Source organism: Cavia porcellus, unplaced genomic scaffold (assembly GCF_034190915.1).
Source record: "Cavia porcellus strain 051 isolate PalLab524CR breed Dunkin Hartley unplaced genomic scaffold, mCavPor4.1 scaffold_277, whole genome shotgun sequence".
In the NCBI taxonomy this organism is placed as follows: Eukaryota; Metazoa; Chordata; class Mammalia; order Rodentia; family Caviidae; genus Cavia; species Cavia porcellus.
In genome coordinates, this window is record NW_026947760.1 from 159293 (window position 1) to 182924 (window position 23632).

Consider the following 23632-nt stretch of genomic DNA (forward strand, 5'->3'; position numbering starts at 1 on the left):
TCTATACCACTCTGAAAACATATTCTTGAGGATGGCAGTTCCCCAAGCTTCTTTAAATTCAAGCTTGTGAAATACATTGCTGCGACAACAAACACAAAATATTCACCTTTCCCTGGTGAAGCACATCATTCCTTAAAGGCTCTGCGTAAATATGGTGCTATACATCCAGGGTGCCCCAAGGAAATATTTTTAGATAAGTTCAGCAGGTGGGACAACCTAGCCCATTATGTTTTTAGTTATTTTAGAGATGAATTCTTTGTATTGGGCAAAGCTCATGGTTGCACATGTGTGTGTCCATACACACACACAAACACACACAGCATTAAGAATTGGCTGTGTGTGCAGACAATTCTTAATGCTGTGTGTGCAGCAGACTGACAGGTGTGACAGTAAAATGCAAACATCTGCAGTGCATCCCAAGAGCAACTCATTGGAAGCGGGGTGATGTGGGTGTGCCATGGTGGCACCAGCACACTCTCTGTTTGAGTTCGGCAACCAGTTGTGTGTCCCTCCTGTAGCACTGCTGGCTACAGTTGTAAATGAGTTACTGCATCCCAGGCTGAGCAGCAAACATGGCATATTAGGAAACAGATTAGAGAATATTTTGCTGCTGAGCTGTGTTTACATTCTGAAGAGATTATTGGTGAGTTTAGGGGTGTTTCTTGATAGGAAATGGAAACAGAGACTTTCTGCAGAAGCAAGATGATTTTTATCAATGATCCAAAGGCTGACAGACAGTTGCTAATGTAGAGTGAGCACAGTACATGCCAGAGTCCTTCTCTCCCATGGAAAGGCCCTTGCAGCAACAGGTGAGTGGACATTACTATCCAGTGGGTCAACAGAACCTAGAATATGAAAACAGCTTGATTTTCAGGTAACTAGTCATTAATTTTAATATTATTAACATTAATGGCAGAACAGGTTCCTTGCAGATATGCAGCAGGAAAAAAAGAAAAATATCAGTAAAGAAATAGAATATTTAACTATGACAAATCAGGGCATTGTGGACAAATATATTTCATGTTCCCGATGGAAAGAAAGTCTCATTGTTTCAAGCACCATGTGTGGGATAACATAATGTGACTGTTCTTTTCATAGATGTTACCTATTTTATCTTCTTAAGAGTCAGTAAAGACGCATCCTTTGAAGACTATTTTTCAAGAAAGAAATGGAAAAAGTGAGAATTCAAGTGGCCCAGATCACTGTGTCTGTGATGCTTCTAACTTACCATAATCTGGGGGTTGATATATGTCCTCCAAGGTGTCACCTTTGTTGTTTTTATCTCTCTGCTCTGTATTTTTCACTTCCTGAAGGGACATGATGAGCTTGTAGTGAAGCTCTTTAAACTTTAGGCAGGATTTCACACCCTGCACAGGGATCATGGGATTTAGGTTGTGTGTCTTCTATGTCACAGCTTCCGTCTGTCCCATTTACCCTTCCATTGCTGTTCTCTGCCTTTTTCCTTCTTCACCCATTTTTTCTGTCTCTCAGTGCTGATACTTGTAGCATTAACTTGCATAAGCAGACAATGAGGTATAGTTTGAAGCTATGAATCAGAAAGGCTATCTATCTCTTCTTATTTTAATTTTAGTGCAAGATACACCAAGTTCTCACAGTTCCTCTGAGAATATATTTCATCAGGCATTTACTGAGCACTTGCAATTTGCCATGGATAGTAGAGGAAGCGCAGTCATTTCATGTATGTCATGAGGGAGTGTTAGCACTTTATTCTCACATTAAAATGACAGGCATTCTACTTTTCAGACGTTGAAGCAATAAACATATACATCGAAGTAAAAGGTAAGGACTACTACTTTTGTACTAAAAATAAACCAAGTGCAAACAATATGCAATGCAAATAGAGATAACTTACTTGAATAGAAACAAGAAGCTTATAGGAAAAGGACCATTGGTCACTGGTTGTCTGCTATGTTGAAAACATTTTCTTCTGTTTCTTTCCGTGATGATTTAGAAATATAATAGGATGAGTGTTTTTCATCTTAATTGTTATAATTTATTTAATTTTCCTTATTTGCTTTCCTTTTGCAAATTGTTACTACTGTTTCATTTTTTTAGATGTCTTCAAATAACCATTAAAAGTTTAGAATCTGGTGTCGGAGCTGGAACAGTAGCACATTGAGAGAGGTCGGTGATTGAGCAATGCTCTTAGTCCCAAGAGACACTGAAGCTTGAAAAATATGCAAATAGGATGGCTGCTCATTGGTGCCTCAGATTTGAAGGCACCAATAGTCTGTGAACAAGATGTTTCAGGATTGGCTGCACAAAACATTTCCATTGGATATTTATTTCATAGGCAAGATTTACTGGCAGGATGTGGCTCTGTGGATGCTTGGGGGATCTAGCTGAGTCCTGAGTTTTCCTTTGCATATGGTAGTATTTCTTTTCAAAAACCATCATTTAATTTATTATTCCCTTACCCAGGACCATATTGTTGACACTATAAAATGTTTTCCTCTAACATTTATTATTTACACAAAGCGTTTACTTAGCAGCTGTTATAAACTAGATCTGAGTAGGTACCATACACCTTCCCCAGGAATTTTGCTGTTGTTGTATCAGTGAAGATGGCCTTCAGCACTCCTTTAATAGCTTCCATTTTTCCAGTTGATTGAATTTGCTGCACTTCAGTTATCTCATTTGAAGTTATAATGGTATTTTAAGAACTTTATTAATAAATTTTTTATAAGAATTAAGCAACAGTATATATAAAGTCCTTAGAGACTACCTGATGCAGGATAAATACTGTATGAAAAAAACACATTTCTTGTTTTGTGATTAGTTCCTCCTCATGTTTGGGAAATTGAATATGGGCTTTTGAGAATAAATGGAAATTAGACTTCTCCAGTTGTAATCAGGGCAGCCCATACAGTGGGGAGCTGTCCAAGGAATGTTCAAATAGCAAGAACTAGCATGGGAATCAGTACATGTGTGTTAATAACAACCAGATACATTTCCAAAAATGCTAACAGCAATTGCATTTAGTATCTAGAAGGTATGTAGAGCTAGGCAAGTATCTTTGCATAGACTGCTGCATCTAGTACTATTAGTGTGACCTTGGACAAATTAAATTCATTGCAATTTATTTTGTAGTTCAATTGTCAAATAAGATTTAATTACTGACTATCACACTGTATATGATCACTAGAAAAAACCTGTAATATCAAAATCTTTGTTAAATATCTTTGTATCATTTGAGATACTTTGGCTGAAACAAATCTTCTCCAACTCAGCCACCTCAGAACATGTTAAGGGACTTGTGTTGGAAAACTCGAAGAGATGTCTTTTCTCCTTTTAGACATGAGTCTGAGAAGAATAACATGCTAAGTTATAGAGTTGATTTTTGTGGCTTAGAGGAATCTCTGTACATTAGCAGTCAAGGCAATCTGAGTGCTTGAAAATAGAAAACAGACAAAGGTTAGCAATGGCATTTCAGAGACGAAGTGATCTAAAGTGTTTCTGTATAGACACTTGAAAAATCTCAGTCTTTGAATCGTTTGTTATTGACTTTTGTGGCACCTAAAGCTATCTGCGGGTATTACATAGAGTGCTTTGAAGGCAAAGATCCATAGTTTGGGACTCTCTCAGACTTAAAGAGCTATTAGCAGGCTTATAACTGCTACATGGGGTTCAGTATTTTACTCCTACAAACCTTCCTTGATCCTTGATAGTTCATGGAGTAAATTGTTATTTTAGCCTAAAAGCAACCAGAAAATTTTCTGATGAAATTTTCCCTTAGGGGTTTGAGAAAATCAGCCCCATAGTCATTTTTGTGTGACTTCAACGTTCGATTGTGAAATACTTAAAACAAAAGAGACACAAGAAATCAATTCCTGATTTATTTATTGGTAACTTAGGAGTTTTCCCAAGCCTTCAAAGTAGCAATAATTCATTGTAACACCTTAGATTAATTACAAAATGCTTACATCTTCTTTGTGTTGCTTTTGCTACTTTTTGCAATTATGAAATGAATAAAAAATACCTACACTGAAAGAATGAAATGAATATATATATAATGTTTGGCTATGTCTTGCTACAGAGTAAGTGTTATACAGTTGTTTGCTATTCATTATTATAATTATTTCTATAAATTTTATTACTTTGAAAAGTTAAAAACCATGAAAGGGGGGAAAATTGTAATTTTCTACCCAGAAATAACTTGTAATCCACCAGACTATTTCTTTTAATTATATTACTCTGTCGGTGTCGCTCCCAGCCGGCAGGAAAAACACACGACAGATTCTGACGGTGTGCAACCTTGTCTTTATTTGTCTCCGCGTGGGCCCCGCGAGGCCTCTGCTCTGCCACCAGTCCTTCCTTACCGGTGGACTTTCTCTATCTCTCTATCTCCTCCCGCAGGGAGGGTCACATACATATATATATGGACTCATCATCCAATAGGGCAACAGCAAGCAATGCAAGCTGATTGGTCATCGTCATTGGTTGCTAGGTAGACCAATCTATTGCGCGGGCTGTTTAAGTCGCCAGGGCAATCAGGGGGCAGGAAGCAGGCGCCAACTTGGCTCACTCGATGGGAGGGGTAATCTAGCTCGGGCTTTGCTCTTTTCTACAGGCCTCACGTCCGCCAAGTAAGGCGACCGGGCTCGGCCGCGGCTCCCAACATCTCCCCCTATTTTATTTACTTTGAATGAATGTATGCATCGCAGCCCGCCCTGGATTGAGTGCAGAGGCTTATGCCCTGTGTTGAGGCCCACTGTAGGCCCTTGGCTTGGACCCTGGTCGGCCATCCCTGGGTCCGCCAAGGCCTTGAGACCCTCGTCCTTTTTCCAGGGCCAGGAGTGAACTGGACGGAACATGGATGCACATAGGCATGCACTCATGCCCCTCCGTGTGATCCCCTCGGAGAGGCATCTAGATCTGGGCAGATTCTAGTAATCCAGCGGCTTTCGTGCAGTATGGGGTAGGGCCTGGCTTAGGTCGAGTCGTGCTGGGGAGGCACGCTCTTACCTGTCATTGACTCACCTACCCTGCTGTGTGGTGTCAATAGGGAAGGAATGCGGAAGACCCGCCACACCTAGACCCGGTCGTAGGCCAGTCGAGCGAGCCATGCGTAAGCCTGGGGGTCATTGTGCCCATCACGGGCTGCTGCCAGGGCCGCATGGGCAACCAGGTGTACTTGACGCCGGGCCGCCGCAAGGCGCCCATTAATAAATGATGTGACCCATCGGAGCAAGCATGGTCCTATAAGCAGGAGCAAGAACAAGGAGCATAGAGGGCCTAACAAGGGTAGCACATAGGGGAGCAAGCCGTTCCAGGCCCCCAAAAAGGGATTGTCCTGCAGTTCTTTTAGGGCTCATCTTGTTGTTGGGTCTGCGGTTGGCCTCTGGTGGAACAGGCCTGATCTTCAGTCAAGGGACTTGTCGCGTCAACCTCTCTGGGACCCACAGTGGTTTTCGTCCCGGTTCCTGGGGAAAAACACAAACCGCGCCTCGGTTCCAGCTGATTACCGGATCCGGGCCCATCCATTGTCCCGTCAGGACATCTTTCCATCTAACCCATCCTTTATTTTTGGGGGATGGGGTACAATGTGCCATAGCTGGGGAGCAATTTTCACTGTTTAAGTTTAAAAAATTGTATGTGAATAATGCCATAGATAACCGCGCCTTTGGAGGCAGGCCTTGGCTTACTCCCCCTTTTTGTTTTTTATTTTATTTTATTTTATTTTTTTTTATTTATTATTATTTTTTTATCGGTACCAGGGATCGAACTCGCGATTGCCTGCTTACAAGGCAGGCACTTATGCCGCTGAGCTAAATCCCCAGCCCCTGTTTCCTCGACCGGCGTTTTTCTCAGCCTGACCGGCGTTTTTCTCAGCCTGCTCGGCAGAGTAGCCGCCCATGAAAATACCGTCCGCCCCGCGGCGCGACGTCATAGGATGGCGGCCGCGACAGAGTGGAACGGGGCGTCACTTCCTGTGCCGGCTGAGAGAAGGGAGGGTCCCCTGTAGCGGCCTCTCGGCGGGGAACCGCTTCTGGAAAAGAACTCCAGGGCGGAGCGGATGGCTCTCTATCTCCTCCCCGCCAGAGAGCGCTCGGGGGTCCTTTCTCCTCTCTCTGCTTTTCTCGAGCGGCGCACGCACACAATTCGCGGCGCAACTCGGCATAGGGGTTTTGGGCCTCTTGGCTTCCTGCCCCACCTTCTGGTTCCTCCTCGCTATCTGAGTCGGAGGACTCCAGAGCTTGAGTGTCCTCTATCTTTCCCTGGATCTTCTCCCCCTGGACAGATCCCTCCCGAGAGCATTCCGACTTTGCCTGCTCAAAAGCCTTGCGTGCATCCATGATTTCCGTGTCTCTAACTGCCGACGGGAACCCCTTCCCCTCCCCTTCAAGGCACGCATGTATCATTTCCCACAGGGGGTGAATAGCCGGCGAAATATCGCCTCCCAATTCCGCCGAGGCGAGGTCCCCGCCTAACTTCTCCCATGACGGCAGGTTTAAATGCCCTGTGGGTAAAAACCAGGGAGCCACCCTATCTACCTCCGCTATGAATAGTTCCAGTGTTTTTTGACCTACCCTGAGGTCTCTAGCTTTTAAAAGCTTTCTAAGGGCCTTTACCAAGGGCCGCGCCTCCGTGCTCGGTAAATTACCCATCCTCAACCTCTGAGGGCTGTTACTCACCGCGTGTGACTTAGAGAACCCGTCACCTACGCGTGAGCCTGAGGGGAGTCTAAAAGCCCTGTAGGTGCGCGCCACCCAGAGCCCAGGTTTATCCCCCACTCACCTGTCCGGCAGCACCACGCTGGAGCGTTGCACACCACCGAGGGGAGTGATCAGGTCCCCGTACGGGCCACCAGATGACCGGAGCCGCGGGAGACAGGAGACCAAACTCGAGCAGGATCAGCTCTCAAACTTTATTGCGTACAGCGAACCGGACCTAACAAGGTCCACCACCCTCAACGTTGGTTCCTCTTCCGCCCGTTGGGGGCAGGAACAGCCTCTTATAAGGGGAAGCAGTATCCAATCACAGAGAAGCACGTCTAACAAGCTGATAGGCTAGCGTCACGGGTAACTGGGCAGACATGACAATTTGGCGGGCTTGTTCAGGCCGGGAAGAACCCGGAAGCAGGAAATGGGCACCATCATAGGCGGCTTCCCACATCTCCCCCTTTTTTATTTATTAAAATAGGATGGTCTGTGGGTCCCTCCAAGGTGTCTATGACCTTGTTGCTGTTAGACACCTAGGAGTGGGCCTACCTTGTAGGCCGAGGCATGAGAGAATGTAGAGGTCTATACCCTGCTGTGCATCACCCTGTTTTGTGCATATCCTTGCGCCAGGACCATGCTCAAGGTGAGTGGTTCATTTTTTCGCAGGGCCAGGCTTTTGTGAACCGAACCTGGATGCATATAGACATTCATTCCTGCCTTCCCCCCAACCTTTGGGGCGGATGGCACTGCAGTACCCTTGGTCTCGCATCTCAATGCCAATAATTTGACTCCGGGAGGGATCCCTGGCCTTATAGGCCATGTATATCTGAGTGGAGCCTGTCTTAGGTTGACCGGGAGGGCTTTTCCCGTCTTACCCGTCATTGGCTTGCCCACTCAGCTCTTATAGCTGATGTTCTGCAATGTGAAGGAGATATGCGGCGGCCTGCTGGCCTGATGGGCCACCTGCTGCCATTTGCATGGCTGCCATGGCTGTGATCTTAACCTGCTGCTGAGTTTGTATGAGGCGATCTAACAAGCATTTAATAACCACAAGCCCCACTAGGATGGCCACGGCAATCAGGATCCAAGTAGTCAGGTTGGGCCAGGAGAACCAGGAGGTGACGCGTTCCCACAAACTGGCTATAACACTGCCTAAAGTTGATAAATCGAACCTGACTGGACCTAGTTGGATACCGTCCATATTGTCAAGTTCCTGACTGACTATGAGGGACAAATTGTGAAACTTAGGTAGGTAGGTGTCTTGCAGCCAAGCTGTCATATTTTTAACAGTGTTGGTCAAATTTGTGCGAACAGGGGTGATTAATAGGAACCTACAGAATAGAAAAAGCTCCAAACCAGACATTTTAGTTTGTAGATGGTCTCGGGCGCTGAGCGTCGGTCCCAGAAGGGTCGAGTTGACTTGTGTCCGCGGGCTTATCCTCCTGTGCTTTATCAGGAACTGGTGGGGAGTGGGGGCCACCAGATGTCGGTGTCGCTCCCGGCCGGCAGGAAAAACACACGACAGATTCTGACGGTGTGCAACCTTGTCTTTATTTGTCTCCGCGTGGGCCCCGCGAGGCCTCTGCTCTGCCACCAGTCCTTTCTTACCGGTGGACTTTCTCTATCTCTCTATCTCCTCCCGCAGGGAGGGTCACATACATATATATATGGACTCATCATCCAATAGGGCAACAGCAAGCAATGCAAGCTGATTGGTCATCGTCATTGGTTGCTAGGTAGACCAATCTATTGCGCGGGCTGTTTAAGTCGCCAGGGCAATCAGGGGGCAGGAAGCAGGCGCCAACTTGGCTCACTCGATGGGAGGGGTAATCTAGCTCGGGCTTTGCTCTTTTCTACAGGCCTCACGTCCGCCAAGTAAGGCGACCGGGCTCGGCTGCGGCTCCCAACATTACTCTGCATCCAAATGGGTTTTTGTCCTTTCCTTACAAAATTAGCTTTATGCTAATGTATTGTTTGGCCATCTACAATTGTATGTACCAATTAATCCTGGGCACTTTTATGTCATGAGATACTCTTCCATTGTGTTCTCTACATCAGATTGATTTAAATGATCTCCCACAGGTAGGTATTGAGTTGTTTCCATTTTTGACATGGTTACTAAAATGATGAAAAGGACTTGCTTTGAACTATTAATATTCATGATGTGAATGAAGAAGTTAAGTCCAGAGCGAGCAAGGAATAGAGCAAGGGATGTTGGAGGGGCAGAGCGAGAGCCCAGGTCTTCCTGCAGGAGTCCCACAACTTGCCCATCACCCTCTGCCAAGAGCTGAACACAGAAGAAATGCATTCTGATGGAGCTCCATGTTAGGACGTACTGAGACTCTTCACCATGGCACATAAAGTGAGGCTTTTGGAAGAGGACTGGACAGCAGAAGTGTCAGAGCTCACTTGCTGTGAGGAAGTGGTAGCTGGTTGGAAGACGTCATACCTAGGGTGAGACCTGGAAGGGTTTTCATCTCCGGCCCTGGCACCTTCTATTGCTGTCTGCTTCCTGGCCACCGTGACCCGAGCAGCTCTCTTTCACCAGACCCTTGTGCCAGGTCTTCCTGCTTTGGAACAGTTGAATGTGCTAGGACTGAGACTTCACAACCTGCGCTACAGAAAGTCTTTAAATTGGCGGTGTTGAGTATTTCTTCCAGCAACTGGGAAAGTGACTAAGACAGCCAGCTTCAAGCAGCCCGGGTCCCTGGAAGATCCATTGTGCAAGACCAGGAAAAATCATCAGTAGTCACTGAGGAGGGCACACTGCTTTCCTGCTCACCTCTGTCCACCTGCTGCTGTTTCTCTCTGGTGGACTGGAAAGGAATATGCACAGCTTAGCTCTGTGGTAAGAGGAATGACAAAGACAAGGAGGTGAATCTTTTCTGTTTACTGGATTTTTGGGTCACTCTCTGGATTTGCATCATGACTCAGTTAGGTCCTGTTTTACCTTTCAGAGGAGGCACAAACTATTAGGGTTTTTTTTCCCAAGGATCCTACATTAAACATACATATCGTGGGCTCCATGCTATTGACTCCTGAGGCTATAACGTCTTTCCCATTTTTGAGTGAGTAAGATTGGCTGGGATGTTCTTAAGCTTGTTGAACTTTATCCACTGATCATATTTGATTCATTAATTCAAATAAGGTTCATTTTCCAACTATTATTGGGGAAAAACCCACAAAATAAAATTTTATCAGACAACTAGATTCACAGAGCTTACGTGTTAAAGGTGAGAGACTAGCACATAGAAAGATAGACAACCATGTCAGATTATGCCAAGGGTGACTGAAAAGTACATTATGTTTGAATAAAACAGACTTATTATAGGAAAAGACATCTTACTGTGAAAGACAGGTTATAGTGTTGGAAGTGAGAGGAAATATTTTGAGCATGTTGAGGGGTATAAGTGGAAATGTATCTTTTGCTGTAATAAAGCTTCCCATTTCAGCATTCACTGTGCTTTCTGATCATTTCTTATTTATCAAAATTTATGGCAGTTTCTGTCAAATAAGAGCACAATGCCATGTTCTCATCCATCTCACCCACTGGACCTGAGGTTCTTAGCCAAAGTCACAATGACCATTCAAGGGAAACATTTTGAATCCATTCAGGACATCAGGGCAGGCAGGAAGCACAGCTAAAGATTCTCAGCAAAGGAAACTCCAGAGCTGCTGCAGGATGTGACAAGCACGATGAGATGAGTATGTTCTAAACAAGTAGTACTATTTTGAGGTGATTCACAGCTGCATGTCTTTCACTGTAATAAAAAAAATTGAATGTAAACAGTCCTATAACTTTTAGTAACACCATATGACACAATTAATGGAAAATTAAAGCAGTTTAAGGAAGAAAAAAGGTGAGAATATTTTTGTTGAGACAGAATATGGAAGAGGAAATCTGTTAGAATATAGGCCTGGGAGGTAGGGATGAGAGAGCTCTCACACCAGGAGAAGAGCAAGAGAGACAGGAGGTGTGGATCACAGCATCTGTGGTGTGAAGGATGATCATAATCCTCCTGCCTCTGTGAACTATGTGTACAACAAATGGTGAATGGCAGGCTTGTCACGCACATCAGCCTGATCCCTGAAAACCATCAGTCTTCTGTTTTCATATTTGTAGAAGTAGATTGGTGGAGATGGAAAGGAATCTGAGGATGGGGGAGACACAAGGGCATGGAAAAGGAAGGAAAAAAAAATGATTAATATGTAATATGGATGCACACCCATTACCCAGTATGAAAAGTATTCAGTATCTATTGCAAACATGTATGAATAAAAAAGATTAAAAATGGAATTACCCTGAAGCAAATCTCTGCTAGACCCAAGGCTGGGAAGAATAGTGAACAAAGCACTTATCTTTGCCTCAGTCTATAGTACAACCAAGAGGTAAATAATCTGTCGAGGAGGGTGGATAGTTTGAGCGCAGTAAAATGGGTGTCTTCAGGGAAATGAGATCAGGCAGGACACAGGGTCAGCTGCCACGGCGGAAAGTGTGATGCCCCAGATCGTAAACTCTGAGAGGTGCTTAATGGTGCAGCTATGTGGGCACAGTGCTGATGGTGTGCCAAGCAGTGTCTCCAGTTCATCTGGCACTAGGAGCTGGTTTTATAAAAAGCAGTGTCCCACCAGGGCAGCCAAGATTCCTCACATGCATGGTTTGTAGGAGGGCTCACACCCCTGAGATCTAGCTCCCCAGAGCTGCTGCGGCTCTCTCTGGGTGACTGAAGCCAGGGCAGTGACTGCAGGCACCTGGGCACTCCTGAGGGGCTGCTAATTTCCTAACAGGTCACAGAGATGGAGAACCTGGCACTGCATACAAAGAGATGCCACAAGAAACTGTAAACTGCGGGCTTAGCATACTTTCATCCAAAAGTATGCTATCCCTAAGTGGAAAAAGAAGGTTGTCACAGGATTCATCATTGTAACATGAAAGAACAACTCGTAAGTCACAAAGCATTGGTGAAAAGTCAAACTGAGCCCGTCTATGACCACCCTTACAAACTCTTGCAAACAACTCATATACTCATTTCTTTAATTTATGACCCAAAATGTCTTTGATGAATTTATGTATGATGCTAGATTGACAGTGAGATATAAAGACCAAAGAGCCAATTTCAGAGAGAGGGAAACTGAGTCATAAAAAAGCAAAGGACATTCCATGCCACTAAGGTTTAGAGGTCTTGGTCTCCTGAGTCTGCTGGAATCTGATTTAGGGCGGCTCCCTGGCTTCTTAACAAGGTAACTTATTTTCCTCTCTTTAATGTTCTGGAAGTTTTACGTGATATTTCTGCACTTTCCTTGGATATCTTTAAAATTTTATTTCAAAAATTTACATAATAATAAACTGAAAAATAAAAAAGATGAATGCTGATTTTGTCTCATCTTTGAACCCCCTGAGTACAATTTCCATGAAAACTACGAGTAAATTTATTGTCTGAATATTATTAAAATTTTAACGTCATGTATCAATCATCACTTGTACTGAAAATGAACTCAAATAATGAGTAGCCTGTGAATACACTGTTTGTTTTATTCTAAATCTTCCATTTTCTCACCTGCTTCCCCCTACTTTGTGTGTGGAGCATCCTCAAGGAGGTCTTTCATAAGTAGTGTTCCTTAAATGGAACATTTTCTGTGTTGTTGATTGTCCAATAACGTCCTTTCTCTGCACAATTGTTTTATAATTTGATAAAGATGAAATTCTAGGTCAAAATCACATTTTTATGTGATTGAAATTATTACACATCCATTATTTAGTGCTAATAAGTCTGCATTGATGGTATTCATTTTTAAAGGATGTTCCACCAAGGATTAGGGATTTCTAAATATCATTTGTGTCCTTAAATAACAGGTGCATGTTGCAAAAACTTTTAGTACTCATCCTTTTGAATGGGTGTGTTGTTTCCTTCTGAAAATTAATGACCTTTGACTCTTTTGGGAATTTCTTTTTGACATAGTAATACCCTCGCAATTCCTTTTTATGCTCCCTGACTTCTCTCTCTCTGCCTTTCTCTCTCTGTTTCTGTCTCTCTCTCTCTCCCTGTCTCTCTCTCTTTCTTTCTTTTCTTCATCTCTGTCTGTCATCTTACTGTACAGTCTGGAATAGGTTGAAGTTTCAGGATCTGTGTTGCTTTCATAACTCTCCTTGTAATTTCTTTTAGTCCTGCTACACTATGTTTCAGGAGAATCTTATTTTTCTTCTTGATTGATAATACAGTCCCAAGATTTGAGACCTTTTTATTCAGCATTGGGTCCAATTATCTACACATTTATTTATTTTACATATACAATATTGATTTCTAAAGACTTCAATCGATTATTTTTCTTACCCACATCTTTTTATAATGAAAATCTCTCCTTATGCTTATAGGAATAATGCTTTATTAAAATCACATTACCATTTACTTTTTCTCTAAAATATCAGTTGCTCAGAGTTTCATATTTTTTGTTATTGAATTCATATATCTTCCTCTGCCTCTCCCCTCCCCAACTCACCCTCTTCCCTTCTCCCCTTCCCTCTTTTTCTTCTATTTTAGAGTGCTGACAATGGAACCAAGTGTCTCATGAGTGCTAGGCAAACACTATTGTTGAGTCACATCTTCAGCCTAGAATTTCACAACATTCTGTCCCTTAAGTGTTTAGAGATTGTTTTTGTTTGCTTGTTTGTTTACTCTCTTAAGTGTTTAGAGATTGTTTTTGTTTGCTCTACTCCCTGGTCACCATTTGATCTGGTTAGACTCCTAGCCTTTGTGGGCTTCTTGCTTTGATTACTTTATTAAACTTCTGGAGACTGTGGGTTTTAGTGCAGAAGATGCCTCTGCTGTAGTTTGGATCCCAAATATTCTGCAAATGTACAGATGCTAAAATCTCAGATTTCAGCCCACTGTGCAACTTGGAGGTAGTGAGTTTGTAAATGGTGGGCAGCTGGGAGCAAATTGGGCATCAGAAGTGGTAGCTTGAAGGGCTGCTGAGACCCTACCCTGTGCTATCTCTCTCCTGCCAGATGGCTGTGCATTTCCCAGCCACACACTCCCTCCATGACCATCATCTAGATCCAGGCCCCAGATGACAACACCAAGTGACCACAGGTTAAAGCCTCCCCTGGCATTTTTTACTTGTTTCTAGTCAATAAACATGTTATCGGTGAGGGGGATGTCACTCCTCTGATTGCATTATATAAACCCAGGAAGAGACAATCAGTAAGTCAGAAAGATTCCCAGCACACTGACCATATTGTGATAAGACTCGTGCCAGAGCCAGGTGGCGTGGGACTGTGGGGTCCTTTAGTACAGGATACGGCCTCATCAAGAAGCAACGAGAAATGAGGGGCCTGGGTCTTCCAGCTTCAAGGAGCAATGCCTATAACCACAAGGAACCCGGAAGCTTCAAAGAGGGCAGAGTCCAGCTGACACCTCTCATGAAACCTTACAAACCCCTGAGCAGGGTCCCAGGCTCAGGTGAGCCTGGACATCTGGCTCCAGCATGACTCAGATGGGATAAAACACACATAAACCCCACTATATTGGTGGCAGTCTGTTACTTTGTGTATAAAAATGAATATTTTTAAAATTTATACTCATTTTTACAGAAGTGGTAGCATTCTTCATATACCATTTTGCAAAAACACATGTTGGGAATCTGCCGTCCAGTAATTTATGAGACTTTCCTTATTCTGAAAATCACATAAGATTCCATTTTTATTTGTACTGATTTTTAACATTTGTGCAAATAGTTAATGTCTATTTTGCAATTGTAAATATAGTGTAACTTTTTAGGGGGATATGAAATTACTTTCTTTGTAGCTAAAGCAAGGTCATTCTGTCTTACCAATGTTGTTGGAATGCATTTTACTTTGCAATCTATTTAGTTTTTCTTTGTGTACAATGTCTGTTCTCTGTGTCTCTGTCTCTCCCCTCTTTCTGTATTTTTGTTTTAGAGGTCACCTTAATATTTATGCTTTATATTTATGCTTTGTGTATAAAAATGAATATTTTTGTTTTATATTTATGCTTTATATTTATTGCCTTTATTCTTCTTTTACCTTTCACAATCTGCTTTGTCAGTTTTAAATGGTATTCTTTTATTGTACTTTCAATTCATATATAATCAGTGTTGTGGTTTTTTCTGTCTCCTGTTCTCTTTTTCTTGCTCATTTTTCAAAATTGCAACCTTTCTACTCTTTCAATGCATGCTTCTATAGGTATGACCTTAACAATCTTATGTCTTCTATTAAACATGTACTATCTCGGCCAGGTATGGTGGTATACACCTGTGATCCCAGAACTCTGGGAGGCTGAGGCACAAGGATCACAAATTCAAGACCAGCCTGGGCAACTTAGTGTCTTAGTAAGACCCTGTCAAAAAAAAATCCAGTAAATTTTAAAAAGAGGAGGAAGGTATAGTTCTGCACAAAGGTACAGGATTCAATCTCCAGCACTGAAGGAAGAACTGTCACTCTGCTCTGCTCTGTCTCCTAGTTGTGAAGGTTTGCCACATGTAACTTAATTTGTGCTTAGATTTAATCCCACATGGCATGTGTTTAGATGGGAAAGGAAATGTGTAAAGGTTTTGATTCAGGTGTTCACCAGATATTCTTACCATCAAGCTTGCTTTCCTGACATTTTTCTTCTGTGTCATTTCCATATCTGAAGCTGGAGAAGGCCAAATGCCTGTCCTTAAGCTGCTGATCCAGCACCACTGCCATAGTTTTTGGTGGCTCACTTTGCACCCGGTTGCTGGATGAACTTCAATTTCCTGGTTTGTCTGTTCTGTCAAACAGGACATGCATCCTATGTTAGTTCCTTAATCCACCAGTCAGTGCCCCTGGGGTCCTGCAATTGCAGCCTCAATGGAATTTCAGAAGGGCTTTGGAAAAAATAATCTTGACATAGTTTGAAGAGCTGAAAGTCACGCCCCACCCCATATCTGTTGTGTGCACACCCAGCTCTTAGGGTTATGGAGCAACCTCATCTAGAGTAGGGATGGGCACATCAGGAGCTGGGTAAGAAGAGGCTGACTGTGCTACAGAGGATGGTGGAAAGGCTCAGTGCACAACATTGTGGCAGGGAGAATGATTATGTGTCAAGTTAAAGGCTCAATGGATTATGTAAGAGCTGGAGAAGAAAGTGAGAGAGAGGAGAGATGAGGACCAGGAGGACAGAACTCTGCTTATGCTCAGAGTTTGCTCATGAGTGCTGCAACTGATCAGGAAATTCATTTTTAAAATAAATAACCAGAACAGTACATGAGGAGCTGGACATTACTGTAGAGATCTCCTTTGGTTCCCTGGTGCTCATAGCCATTTTTCATCTTGACATCTTCTAGAGATCTTTAACTTTTGTGCATTGAAAAGGGAATTCTCCCCACACAAGATTATTTTCTATCCCTGTGTCTTCGCATGATTCCTGGCTTTCCTTTCCCTTGCACAGTGACTTAGTCACTTTCTCCTCACTAAGACAATACTGCACACCCTCACCTTAAGGAAGGAGACATTTACTTTGGCTCAGTTTCAGTCCATCATTGGTGGACTCCAAGATAGGACAGCACTGATGGTAGGCATAGAGGAGGGCTGTGCATGACATAGTATCCAGGGAGCAGAGAGATTAGGGGAGGTATCAGAAGGGAGGAAAACTCTTCTGCATCCTGCACCCAGGTCACCCACATCCTCCCATCAGACCCCACCTCCAACAGTGAGTCATCTCTGGGCTCCCACTATCCAGTCCCCTACCCAGTGTTCCTCTTATGAAAGCAGGGGACTCTGAGGGACATTCACATATAAACATTAACGTGTGCTCATCCGTGTAAGTATTCTGTGCTGATATCATCTGCAGCCTTCACACTAGGACACTCAGGTCTTAAGTAGCCTTCTATCTACAGTTGTATTGGGATCTCTGAGGTAGTTCTTTAGCAATAAGAACAGAAGGATGCAAATGCATTCAGGGACCCAGGAGCTTTCTGAGGTAAGCTTTCTTGATTAAGAATATGGAGGAATTTCCTTATATATCATCCCTTATTTTTATAAGCTTTTTACAGATGAGACGAATGTGGAGAGGAAGGGTCAGTAGAAGACAGATAAACTGGCAGAGAGAAGAGTGGGATCATGGGGCAAATGAAGAGAATATTTCTTAATATATATACAGTGTTAATATGCAGTCATACTTAACATCCTCTTTATAAGTTGTCTTGGTTTTCATCACTGAGATAAAATACCTAACAGCCACAAGTTAAAAAAGGAGTGGTTTATTTTGGCTCATGGTTTTTAAAGGATTTAGACCATAGTCAACTAACTTCAGAGTAGAAGGATGGGGTGGAAGGGCCTGGAGGAGAATAGAGCTACTTACATCATTGCAATAAGGAAACAGGAAGAGGAAGGAGCTGGGGAGGGAAACGATTACTTTCAGGTCATGCCCCCAATGACCCATCTCTTCTGATCAGCCCATCAGCATATTTAACTGTGAACTCAAGATGGAAGAATCCACTGATGAACATAACAACCTAGGATCCAACCATTTTCTAAGAGCCCCACCTCTGAATATATGAAACTTATAGGGGAGATTCTAGATCTAAACCATCAGAGATGTTATGACACTCCTAAGCTGTTGGAAAGAACTTGCCTCCCATGGTAGAACATGAAAATTCCATAGGGGTACCTTCCAGCTTTTTAGTAGTTTTGCTTGTAATCCTGATATATGAGCCAAATTATGATAATTTCAGCCCATTAGGATTTTGCATGCCCTGCTAAGGATGCAAAAAATCAGACACCAGAGAAAACCATTTCAGTTAGGATGAGTACATTTGCCATCTACAGCTTTTCTAGGCTGGCAGTGGTAGTGATCCCAGTAGCAACTGCCTAGCGTCCAGTGACTGAGTTTAGAATGTGAGTATACACACATGCTCCCTCTGGGAGAGGGCAGGATTGCTAAGCACACCAGTTCTGTGTTGTGATTTTGGCTATGGTTCCTGACTATTTACCAAAATCTGGCCTCCCACTATTTCAGAGAGCTGTTTAATAACCATTTGCATAAATTTGCCCTATTTAGCTCTGTGACTAGGAACTCTAATTAACACACTAAATAAATCATAATGTGCCTTTGGGACTGTTTACTTCTTTCTGAAATTACTGTCTGGCCTGATATTTCAGTAAGTCAATTTAACATCATATATAAATTCATCAAATACTTTTTTGATAGAAATTAAAGAAACGAGAGTAGGAGTTCTTTGAAGTGGAAGTCATAGGCCATAGCGTCGGCCCATTCTGATTTTTCAGATAGTGTTTCACACTCATTTATTATTTTCTAATAGTAAATTGATTAATGATATGACAATGAACTTTTTCTTCCCTTTTGAAAAATCCCTGTCTTTGATAGAAGCTTGTTAATCTCAGAAAGGAAGCAATTAATTTTTTAGAAGTGTTAAAGTAAAATGCAAATGAGAAGTGATCTTTTCAAGGGGTGTGCAATTTGGCATTGTGGGCAAAATAACACTTTCTATGGGAATTGCAGTGTTCAAGCTGAAGAGATAATAAAGGCAGTTTGAAATGTTGTCTGGAAAGGGAAAGAGCTCCAGGGAGAAAGGCCTGAGACTCAGAACATATAAACTGAACATTCAACTATTTTCCAGGGAAGGGAAAATGAAAACTTTTTTGAGAACAAAATAAAGACTTCAGACTCTCTATTTCCTTCCGGAAGATATTGCAAAGCATTTGACATTCACAGACCTTTACGGGTAATGTGAAATATTTTTTTTCAGGTTACCAGCACATAAATATATTTCACACATTTACCAACGGAAATAGTTCAGCCTTCTTGAGCTGGGACACATTTACTTGACAATATGTTAAATTTGTTTTAAAACATGTAAATTGAAAAAGCAGATTTACTTGTGCAGGTTTCACCAATAAAAAACAAAACCTAAAAACATGGAATGAATTGAATATTTTTATAACAACAAGAAATTTAAGAGGTTAATTCTCTTCAAGTAGTTTCAGAGTGTTACATTCTACATCAAGATGTTCCTAAGCAGGGGAAAAACAATAGTGTACTTTTCCAATCACCTTAAAAATCACTCTGACACTCTTGTGATGAAGAGGCTTAATGTGAAAATGTCCAATACTCTCTAACTAGCCTGAAAACATCGGTAAGAATTGAGTGCTTTCCCCTATTTCTGCATTTGAAACTTTTGCTGCACAGATGAATTTTCTGGTACTGTGACTGACAGGTGCTTCCTCAGATGCATGGTTGGTCTGGATGGTGTTTGTCTCAGCGCCACAGAGGACACTTTTTTTACATCTTTTTAGTATTGGCTGTGCGCATCACAATTCTTCATCACTTATATGATGATATCCTTGGTGTGTACATTGATCAGTATTTGCCTTTAAAAGCTTGTGAGCCATCATCTACAAGAACTGGAAAATGAGCTAACCAAATTTTGATATCCAGAATGATGTTGTTGTTTCTTAATTTATCCATATTGTCTTTGACTGAAATTTATTATCTTTTGGGTACTGGACATTGCATTAGGTGAGAAGAAATGATGACGGTGAATAAACAGATTGGACTTTTGAACTGATAGCTAGTGAGACATACAATATTAAAAATCATACAAAAATTAACATAGGAATTGTAATAAATCTTGGGAAATTATATAAGGTAGGGAGAGACAACTGAACCCATATTCTGTGTTGCTGTTGCTTGCACAGAGGTACTTTGGTTCATGAAGTTAATTCTTTCCACTGTTCTCGTTCCAGAATTCGTTCCATGATTCTGTTTGCGTATGCTTGAAATTCATTTGGGACCAGAATCATGGAACAATTTCTGTGACTAAAATTGTGGAAAGAACTAAGTCTGTGAACTGAGGTGCCATTGCATTCCAGTCATCCAAATGACTGTCAAATATCCCTTTACTAAGAGATGGTTTAACCATTTTCATCTCTCAACAAACCCTACTATTAGCGCCCATAATATGGAGGCTAATTTGGTGCAAGTGATGAAGATGAGTTCTCTGAGGTGTAACTTCTGAGCTGAGAACAGAAGCATGAATTATCTGTGTTCAATAAATAGGAGAAAGAAGACTACTTCAGGTAGAGGCAAGGTTTTGTGTTAATGACACCAAGTTGTGGCACTACTTGCTGGTGTAGCTGGCTCTAATTTGCCACTGGAGATACATGGTTGGCTCATACTATACAGTGACTGTGCACCTGAGCAAAACTGTCAAAATACAGCCCTTCAGTATAAATTTAAAGAGGAGACCTGGAAGATAGCACAAGCAAATAGAGAGCAGTGTTAAGAAAACAACATTCACTATGTATTGGAGGCAACTTACTATGTAAAGGAAGGCACCTTATCCTGAGGATCAGGATGATTACATAAGATAACAAATGTGCTTATAGAGAACAGAAAAATATAACACAGAAACCAGTTTTTTCTGCCATAGAGAAAGATACAAATCTTTAAGTGGGCACAAAGTTCACCTTAGTTTGAGACACAAGCTTGACAAGTAGGTTTTCAAGACATGATTTTAGACAAGTTAGTGAGCAGGTATTCCTGTGGGATCCCTGGGCTTTGGAGGTGCGGTGTACACCCCATCTGAGTACTTAGTGCAAACAGCAGGCAGTGACAGGCTAGCTCTGATTCTCATTCACAGCCCATGAGGGCTGAGTCCGTGGGCATCAGGTCACCCACATGCAGTAGCTATGGGCAGACGCATCCTCTTTTGGCACTGATGATGCCTTGGGGAAGAGAATAGGAAAAACTACTAAAGTATCCTCAAAGAAATCCAGGTTAAGACAAGGAACTGTAGGCAAAGCAGTGTTTGGCTTTTTAAAACAATAATTTACAGTAGTCAAAATTGAAACTAAATTTAGTACAGCTATGGAAATTCAAGGAAGATGAAAATTTACATGAACATGTTGATGAAATGCTGAAATAAAACCTTTGGAAGAGGGTTGTAGGAAAATAAATATGTGCAGGCCATAGAATGGAAGACCCAGAACTCAGGGAAAATAGTAATTATTCCCTACTGATGTGGAATCCATGGCAATAAAACATTAGCAGGACACTAGATCCACAAAGAATCCTGTGCTTCACATAGGAGGCAACTAATAAACACTAAGAGAATGGAGGAACACATGAGAGACGTTTTAAATGTGAAGTGGCATCAGTAATCATATGCAACCAATGATTCTTGTTGTTCAAGAAATACCTTAAATGTGCAAGAATAGTATAACCACCAATGAAACAAATGATTCCATAAAGTAGAAGTGACAGAAAGAAAGCAAAATTTCCTCCATGTGACTCCACAGATGTAATCATTCAGTACTAAATCACAATAGTGCTTGACTTGTGTTCATATACATAATAAGTTACACAAATATGCATAAGTGCACATATAAGAAATTGGATGGTAAAATGTATTTAATACTATAAATTACAGATCAAATATAAGCAAACCAGGGATGCAGATAAAGAAAAGTTTATTCCAATATAGACATAATAGATATTCCAAAAGAAAGTTAAATTAGCAAAAATGTATAAACTGTAGAATATTGAATACTGAAATGATCATAATAAACATTAATATCAAAAATGCAAAAGTATTACAGATCAGTATATAGATAATAATAGTTATAAAACACTCCAATAACTATTCTGCAGATCTGAAATTGATTCGGAGCACAATGTATAACTTAAAAATTTAATGTCATGACAAGTAATAATAAAAATAATCATCCAACAAGAATTTTAAAATAGTGTGAAAAGGTCTACATACAGAAACACAATGTGAAAGTCAAAGCACTAATAAAAATAGAAACAAGTATTAAAAAGTGAAAATACACACAATTAAGAATTCAATGAGAAATTAACCATAGACATGAAGAATTTCATGCAAAATTTTCTATTTCAAATGCAAAATTTTCTTTAAAACAGAATAGCATGTTTGATTTTAGATTATAGTCTTTGAAATAACAAAGAAGCAAACATGCACATAAATAGTCCCACATATTATCACATGTGATTTATTTTAAGCACTCATGCTTTTAATGGTATTTAAGCCATTCTGGAAAACTTGATATAAATATGCAATTGTGTGTTTGTAATCAAGTTCATTGCAGAATTATTTTCAATAGGAAAATTGGAAACACTATAGTGGATGACCTTTGAAAAAGCATCAATGAAACAAAGTAAGATTTATCTACATCCTGGGTGCAGTGAGTGACAGGAAGTTGAGGCATCATTCCATGTGTGGCATAAAGCAAAGTTCCCCAGAGAAAGTGATACAGTGGTGCATGCATGAATTGGGTGTGGATAGATGGTAGAAGTTACCCCCATAGAGAAAGAATTAGGATAGGCATCTAAGTAACTGTAGCATGCGTAAGGTCGCATAGGCATAATCAACGTAAGGCTGATTAAAAGCCTTGTATATGGGTAGTTAGCCACATATGGGCAAAAGAATGGAAGGAGAAACTAGAAGATTTGGTTGGTAAAGGTAATATCTCATATCAACATTCATTTAGTCATGTATCACTTAACAAATAATTACTGTACAATTAGTAAAGCCTGGAGTGTGATATAGTTAAATTTACTTTTAAAATTACCTAGAGAAAGTATAGTTTCAGAACTTAACAACCATAGACCAAATATCATATATCCAATGCCAAGAATTATACTGTGTTGTAGGATGTTATATCAATTTATATAAACACTAAAATATGTATGTATGCATACATGTATTGCTAATTTTCATTTTCAATTCCTAGAAAAAACTAGTTAAATTATTAGCCAAGTGAGGCTCTTGGGAAATCATTCTTTGTTTCATTTTCTTGGTTATTTGATGTTTCTACTTGTCTTAGTTACTTTCTTGTTAATGAGATAAGATATTCAGTGCCCATAAATTAAAGGAGAGATTTATTTTAGCACACAGTTTGTGGAGGTTTCAGTCCACAGTTGGCTGCCTCCAAGGCAGGGTGGTATGGTGGAGGAGAAACAGTCAATGGCAGGGTAGGCAGAAAGCAAGGACCCAGACAGGTTACAGGCCTGTTAGTTGGTGCCACCCACACCAAGGATGGAGCTTCTCTCTTCAGTAATGCCTTTGCCCACAAATTTGCTAGATCAGTCAGTGAATTAAACCAGTATCACACCCATGATCCAGTATCACACACCAATGACCCAGTCACCCCCAAAAAGTCACCCCTCTGACCTCTTGAGGCTTTGGGGGGGATGTTGATAGAGAAAAAATAACACTACTTCAACCTTAGGAATGATTCTTATCCATGTCCCCTGTTAATGTTATGGAATTTATCTTTTTCATTGAAAATTTAAAAATTGTTGTAAATAATCTACTGTTTCTGTGAGTTTCTAAACAGTCTCATTTCTGAGTCAGCCTTCATTATTTTTTCTGTAATTACTCACAGAGTACTTTGTAAAAGTTGAAGTCACGAAGGTCACACTGAAATGAGCTTCCTCCATAGAGATGGTAGGAAACAGAGGCAGATTTTAAGGTAAGGTATGCAGGGGAAAGGGGTATATACATCTGCAAAATGAGTGTAACGTATTAAAAAAGTACATTTCTCAAAATGCTCCACTGTGATAACATTGGCAGCAGCTTTACAAACTCCTCTACAGTTTTTCCAAATTTCCCTTGGTTAACACCTCCTGAAGATTTACCATACTGCCTAGAATCAATCAACACATGTTTGTCTGCCAAAGAAAAATCCTCCACAATGCTCTACTCACTTGCATTTGCCAGTCCACATCTTCCTGTTACCCCCTGATGACTTGTTTTAAACTCAGGATCCAGGCAGCAGTAGGGAATAGAAATCAGAGCCACCCCAGAGACTTGCCAGGGAACCTCTTGTGAGAAAAGTTCTGTCTGTACTCATTGGTCACCCCTCATTCTCCAATAAAGAAAGTAGATTCTATTTGCTCGTTCATTAATCTGTAACAACTATT

At 41.3% G+C, this 23632-nt stretch overlaps 2 long non-coding RNA genes across 5 annotated transcripts in view; one reads left to right on the plus strand and one right to left on the minus strand.

The window, feature by feature from the left end:
* The window catches only part of LOC134475155 (uncharacterized), a 66297-nt gene that overhangs the window by 33875 nt on the left and 8790 nt on the right, over positions 1-23632 (plus strand). The window contains exon 1 of one of the 3 annotated variants that reach the window (XR_010046143.1): positions 21854-23181. The exons of the other annotated variants lie outside the window; for them this stretch is intronic. This is a non-coding gene — a long non-coding RNA (uncharacterized LOC134475155). Of the gene's footprint in view, positions 1-21853; positions 23182-23632 lie in introns of those variants that run through there. 3 annotated transcript variants of the gene reach the window in all.
* LOC134475154 (uncharacterized) lies at positions 6878-15741 on the minus strand. Of its 2 annotated transcripts, none has more exons than XR_010046139.1 (2): positions 15285-15741; positions 6878-10444 (listed from the first exon to the last, which is right to left on the minus strand). It is a non-coding gene; the product is annotated as an uncharacterized LOC134475154 (long non-coding RNA). The 2 variants fall into 2 exon arrangements; XR_010046138.1 differs by having other exon boundaries at positions 6878-14045.